We start from the raw sequence: 6830 nt of genomic DNA, 5'->3' as shown, positions 1-6830 counted from the left end.
GCATTTCTGTAAGAGGAACATAGCATTGTACTCTATATGTAACGTAATGCCTTCAAATGTTTGGTTTTTTGCATGTCATCCTCTCTGACGGTTCCCTTTTTACGACATCCGCCTCTGCATAGGAACCACCTAATGAAATATTAATGATGAAGCAAAGAGTATGCGAGAGATGCAAAAAAGGCATGAGGTGTATTGCGGCTCCAGCCCTTTTTTTTTTCTTTCCTACAGCTGTCCTCGTATAAAACGATCCATCCATTCTCAGAGTCTTAATGAGGCCTCTCGTTCAGCCATCATCATCATTATGTGTGTGTGTGTGTGTGTGTGTGTGTGTGTGTGTGTGTGTGTGTGTGTGTCGGAGGAGGAAAAGGGCTGCTTGTGCACAAGTGTGTGTGTGAACTGTGTGTCCCAGTGGCATCCCTATATTGTCTTCCACCCGCCTCCACAGCAGGAGGAGACATATAAGCAGCATGACGGCCGGCTTCCCTGTGTGTGTGTTTCTGCATATGTGTCACACTGCCACCCCCACAGCAACCCGGCCCACCAGGGCTGAGATCCTGGGGATGACTCATCACCGCCCCACCTCCTCCTCCTTCTCCTCTCCTACTCCCTCTTCCCTGCATCTCTTGTGTTCTCTCCCCTACTCTGTTTCTGTCCCTTTATCATCTGCTCCTCGTCCTTTCCTCGATTTCTCCTCTTCTCCGTTTTCTCTTCCCTTCTCTCATCCATCCTTTCATCCACTTCTCATCCAGGCCTCTCTTCTCCATTGATCCTCCTCTTTTCTTCAGTACTTTTCCTCCCCTCCTATTCTCCTCGTCTCCCTCTAAACCATTTGTTCTCCTTCATGTATTCCCATTTCGCCTCCTCTACAGCCTTCAGCTTTATTTGCTTTCCTGTTTCTGCTCTTTTCACCTCCCTCTCATTCGCCCTCAACTTTTACTCCTCGTTCTTTCTCTGCCACTTCTCACCTTTTACCACCTGTTTCCTCCATCTGTCACCTTTCATCTCCTCTCCTCCTTCCATCTCCTTTCCCCAAGTTAATCTTTCTGACACAGCCCCCTGATCTTTATCCCAGGTCGGAAGTGAAATGAGTAACACACTGCCAAGTCACTGACTTGTCACAGAGTCAGTGTATTGTTCATCCAGGCTCCTGAACGCTAAAATATTACCCTTTTACTCACTGACTCTTTGGGGCAACAGGGCCTCTGACTGTGACATGAGGGAACAGGACTGAATCACATTCTCTATGTTAAACACACAGGGGGCGAAATAATAGGCATATTTCCCCTTCAGCTTTCTAAACAACACGATGATCAGTGAAGGTTTTACAAAGCATAGTGACAAATGTGACCTTTTATATTCATGTAGACTCGCAAGTGGGATATATTTAGTTCATAAATGTTTTATGTTTGGAGTCTCCTGGTACATCATGATACATGGTGTGGCTGTGATGGATTCCAATTTGGGGCAGCGTATTACTTTTATTGCATGCCAGCCTCCCTCTCTCTCAGTCGCTTTCATCTCGCTGACTCTCTTCACTGTGAAACTGCAATCAAAGGAACCATCTTTAATAATTTAGGGTCTATTTAGATGCAACATTCTCTTTCTGCTGTAAATGCTGGTTTCCATTTATTACTTGGTGCTTCTTTTTTTTAATCATGATTCTTTTTAAAAATGTCCTCTCCCTTCTGCAGGCTCGGTATCTTGATGGTGAGTGGTTGCCCTCTTCTGGTTCCTATGGGAGCTTACAACTAACAACTCAGCCGCTTGTCTGAGTCAATAGCTGCTGATCTGAATGCCACATCACTGCCACCTCCATAAAAATATATATATCTGCTCAGAATTTTTTCTAGTCACAGTCACGTTGGTGACTAGATAGTTTCCAAGATTATACCTGTTTATACCACCAGGTGGGCTCATGGACTGGACTGGAAGCTATGCAATTAAATAGCTTCTTCTCATTTGACTTATATACTTTTACACTTTTTTGTTTTGATTTTGTGATTAAAAGTATGTAAATAATTTCACACCCCCCCTCCAAAAAAAAAACCCCAACCCTTTTTGTATTTATTTCCTTTCTTTGTCTATTTGTTATTTAAAATAGTTAACACTATTCCTCTCCAAGGAATCAAGGAAGGAAAACTAGTGTGTCTTATATACACTGTGTGTATTTTGTCATGTTGTGTGTGTATCATTGTCAATAGTGAGTAAATAATGACATTTTCATTTTCTGTAGGCTATTATTATTATTTATGTGACAGTACTTTTAATATTTTGTAATAGATGGACTAGCAATATGTGTGTATTCGTTACAAATACAGCCTCGTGTGAGCTGTAATTCTTCTCAGTGCTTAGTAAGTGGGATAATATCTAGTTAAAGGGCATTTGCATGAAAACAGACTGGGCTGTCCATGGTTTTTCAGTGGTCACATGACGGCCGCACGGAAGTTTTTGCAATTTCGCTATCAAGTTAACCACAACTAGCAAGCGAATTACCGGAAACGCATAGCGATAATAGCCTTCAAAATAAAAGGCTACATACTGAACGTATATAAGCGTGTATTTATTTTGAAAGGTACAGTCCGAACTGTCACGCTCCGTGTCCGTTAACTTAACCCTGGCTGTCTGTCGCTGCTGCTGCTTTTCGTCCGTGTGAAAAATGTTATCCGCTATTCGGCGTCGCAGTCGTGGCCACTAATTTTTACCTCAAAAACCAAACGGCAGCGTACTTCAGTGAGTTGAACACTTGGGAAGACTTGAAAAGGGTAAGTGAAGGACAAGAATTCAAAACTTTTCTTCCGAGAGAAACTTTCCCCCCCCACCAGAGCAGCTGATGAGAGTAAAGTTAACAACATAAATCCACACAAACGCCGGGGTGGAGGTTTCAACTGAACACTGTTGTCTAGGTTACATTCACGCGCTGACCGTTAGACCTGCGGTGAAAAAACAAAACAAAACCGTTAGTTAACGTTAACTACAATAACACACTCAGTTTATAGTCATAGTCAGTCATCTGGTGAATCAGGCTCTGGTTTTAACAGCTTATCCATTAATGAAGAGGGGGAAATAATTATCGACCAATAATTGGTTAGTGTTAACTTGTTGGACGGTTGTTTTTCTGAGCCGCCACAGAGGAAATAGGCTGCGTGCGACGGGGCTGTTTATCCCCAGTGGAATTCGTTATTCCTAATCTGGCTTTAAACTGGATGAATTGACTATTAAATTGGCGTTTTTAAACTAAACTCGCAGATAGAGTAATTGGTGCTCGCCTGTCGGAAAAGAGCCTATCATATATTTTAGTGTGCTAGCAGGTGGACTTGTGACAGGTGGTCGTCCAGGCCAGTCGGTATCAGACAAAGTGCAGGGCTTTTGAAGGTAGGACCCTTTCACACCACCACAGCCGACAGCTACAGTACTTGTGATGGTTGTTTTTTAGACGCTTATTTCTGCTTTTTGTGTGTTGCTTTTAAGGCAGGGCTCCTGCATGTGTGATTTCATGCTTAGAGGTGATAAGGTGTGATCAATACTGAAACTGTTTGAGTAGCGTATGCTATCAGATAACTTATTAAGCTAAGTGGAAACTGTGATGTTTGTGAAGCCCACTCTGTGTCAAGTACAGTCGTAGAGGAAGACTTTTTGTTTTGCATGTGGTTCTAAAAGCCTTAAAATAGACATTTTGCATGACTGGCTTGCTCAGTAGACCCTTATATGTAACGTTAGTCAATACATGAATTTGTTGGAAAGTTCAGGGTTTTCACAGAAGCAGAGCTCTTGAACCATGAACATTATGTCTGTTGTGGTTAAATAGATGTTTTTCTGTCCCACAGTTGAAAAGCTTTGCGGTATAAGAGGAAAACTTAAGCAGGACGTAGGACTTTCCCTGTGCAGTCCTCATGTTAAGGCGTTTAAAGCAAGGATGAAACAACCTATGTGCATTTTGAAAAAGCTGCGTCACTTCGAAGAGCAACACTAAATGTGATCCAGTTGGCAGAAATAGCTATCAAACCACATACCACAAATACGGACATATTGAATATTACTGAATACACCTATGGCAAAACAAGCCAAGTTTTTGGCTTTTAAGTGCACACTGAGAGCATCATCATGTAGTGTTACAGGATGTTGCTTATCAAACCAAAGATTAAAGTATCGCTCTACCCCTCAACCTAGGATTTTTATCTACTTGCTATACTGACTTGAGCCAATTCAAATTCACAATCTTTGATTTTACCTCTACCTCTTATGTGAGGTCTGAATTATTTATTGGTTATTGACATCAAGTTGCAGCCGAAAGCTTTGTCTACCTGTCCCTGTCTTTATATATCCCTCTTGTGTCCACCACGTTTCGGCCTTTTTTTACTCCTCCATTTGTTTCCCTACTCCTGTCTGTCTCATACACTCACATGATTACTCGCTACTGAATCACTCCATAATGAGGTGAGAGGATATCACTGGTTCAGTGGACACATTGAGGACACGGGGCTAAATGAAGAACCCAGCTGTGCAAGAACTGATAACTGGAGGCTGTGACTAAAATGACATTTTCACAAGGGAAGAGAAAATTTAATTTTCTGATGAATTTGTGCATCTTGTGAAAATGAGATAAGCTTGACTTGGAGGAACTTGTTTGGTTTTATTCATACAAGGAACATAATTGTTGAAAGTGGAACATTAATAATGTAGAGTTTGGTTTCTTAAACCTTTTCCACCCAGTTGTAAGAGCATGTATATGCTGTGAGATGTACCATCAGTTCCCACTTTTGGTACACCGAGCTAAAACTTATGCAGTCTAATACGACAGCTCTGCAATGAATCCAGGCTTCGTGGAGGGTATAACTTTCAGTTTTAAAGACGTGCCGATTCAAGATTATGGTAATTTTGGATGATGTACTTTGTGGTGCTGTTGAATTGTATTGTGAAATACTTAGAGGTGTTTCAAATAGTTTATCCGACCAATAATATCATTGAAGGTAGACAACTTTCAGTATATCTCTGTGTAATTCATCAGTATTTTGTTGGATTTTTTGCTAAAATGTTTTTTTTCAGCAAAAGTGTTTTTAGAGCTCGCTTAATGATGTGTATGAGTCAATTCCAAAATCAGAAAGTCAAAACTGAAGGTCAAGTAATAATTATGATTTGATTTCATGAATAGGAATATGTGAATAGTAGTTCAGTGGGTTAAAACATGCTAAACATAATTTATTATCTTTTACATTTGTTGCTGCAGTGGGTCAGGGAAGGGGGGGAGGGGAGAAAACATTGCCTGGATATTTCAAACCTATGCTGTTGTAAGTTTGTGGTATTCAGTGTGCTTGTGGTAATATCAGCTGACATCCACAGTTGGAGGAAAACATGATGACCAAACATTGTTGTTTTTTTTTTGTCACAAGCTGATGACTTTGGTCCCATTAATTGACTCCTAGGTTAAACATGGTCTGTTACCATGGGAAACATCCTCCTGTGAAATGTTGCACCCTGGAGAGTAAGAGGCTTGTTCACTATAGGACATTGTTCAGAGGCATTTCTTTACTGGCAGGACTGAGTCACTATTCAGTTGTAATTGAAAGTGGGCTGAAAGCAGCAGTGTGCCTGGTGGTGGGTATATGAGTCATGTCCCATGCGTATGAATGTATTTTTCAGTAATCCTTACAAGGACGTCACCTTAGTAGAAATCTGAGGGTCTGAGGAAAATTTTTCTTTTGTGGCTACGTAACTACTTGTCCCAGGGAAGCAAATAGTGAATCATGCAATGAAATCAAGCCCATCCTGCCGCAACAGATCATAACTCACAGTGCTACCTGCCCAGCAAAGTTAGCATCTGACTAGTGAACATTGTGAATATTTTGCACATACATTCATCAGGTTGCCTGAAAGATGACTTCAAATAAATTTTAATTTGCTCCATGTCTGCTGGATGTGTAATAGTAGGCAGTGTCGAAGCAGTTAACATGGTGAAAGTTAAAAGCGTATGTACACACTACAGAGCTGACACTTTTGCATATCTGTGGTATGACAGCTGCAACACATCTTAACAAGTTTTGGTTAAAAAGGTGGCGACTGGGCGCCCGGTTAGCTCAGTGGGTAGAGCTGGCAACCCATGTACAGAGGCTTAGTCCTTGCTGCAGTGGCCCAGGGTTTGAATCCAACCTGTGGCCCTTTGCTACGTGTCATCCCTTCTCTCTGCCCCCCTTTCCTGTCTATCTCCAGCTGTCACTATAATAAAGACAATAAAAGCCCCCCCCCCCAATGCACACACAGCAACATACAGATGTGCTCCCATTCAAATGGTAAATAGATTAATAGAATACAGATTTGATATAGGTACTGATTTAAATGCCTGTATTAAAAAACAATACTCCTTACTTGTGTGTATCGATCACAAAATATTTCTATATTGATGGTTTGTTCTACCCTTAGTTGTGGTTTTGGCACATATGAATATAAGTCTCCTCCTCCTCTATACTTTTCTATGATGTAGAGAAACTGATCATTTTGTTGTTGTCCAATCTGTAAGAGTAAAAGAGGACTTTCTCTGTCCTTGTTTTACAATGGTATTTTTGTTGAAGTTTGTGACTGAAAATGGAGGTTTTGAATTCTCCACATTCCTGGTCTGTTGGTATTTGTCCTACATCATGGTGACCGATTTAAAAAAAAAAAAACCCATTTCCCTTCCCTTGACCCTCAAGAGAAATGGGTTAAAGGAAATTGTACTTGTTTTGGAGTATTTAAAGTAGAGGGGTTGTGTGGTCTTTAGAAAACTGATGCTAAGCTGAAGCTCTGTAAAAAAGCTTGCAACACAGAGCAGCAAGGTTACAGATCATCAGATTGTTATC

At 41.0% G+C, this 6830-nt stretch overlaps 1 protein-coding gene across 1 annotated transcript in view; it reads left to right on the top strand.

Annotated features, from left to right (window-relative positions):
* Positions 1-2629: 2629 nt before the first annotated feature.
* LOC127361872 (arf-GAP with Rho-GAP domain, ANK repeat and PH domain-containing protein 1) overlaps positions 2630-6830 on the top strand; it is a 50079-nt gene continuing 45878 nt past the window's right edge. Inside the window, exon 1 of the mRNA XM_051396924.1 lies at positions 2630-2762. The gene's annotated coding sequence lies outside the window, so the exon portion shown is untranslated. The remainder of the gene's footprint in view (positions 2763-6830) is intronic.

The sequence above is a fragment of the Dicentrarchus labrax genome, unplaced genomic scaffold (assembly GCF_905237075.1).
Source record: "Dicentrarchus labrax unplaced genomic scaffold, dlabrax2021, whole genome shotgun sequence".
In the NCBI taxonomy this organism is placed as follows: domain Eukaryota; kingdom Metazoa; phylum Chordata; class Actinopteri; family Moronidae; genus Dicentrarchus; species Dicentrarchus labrax.
Note: the sequence above shows the minus strand (reverse complement) of the source record. Positions and strands in the feature narration are given on the sequence as shown.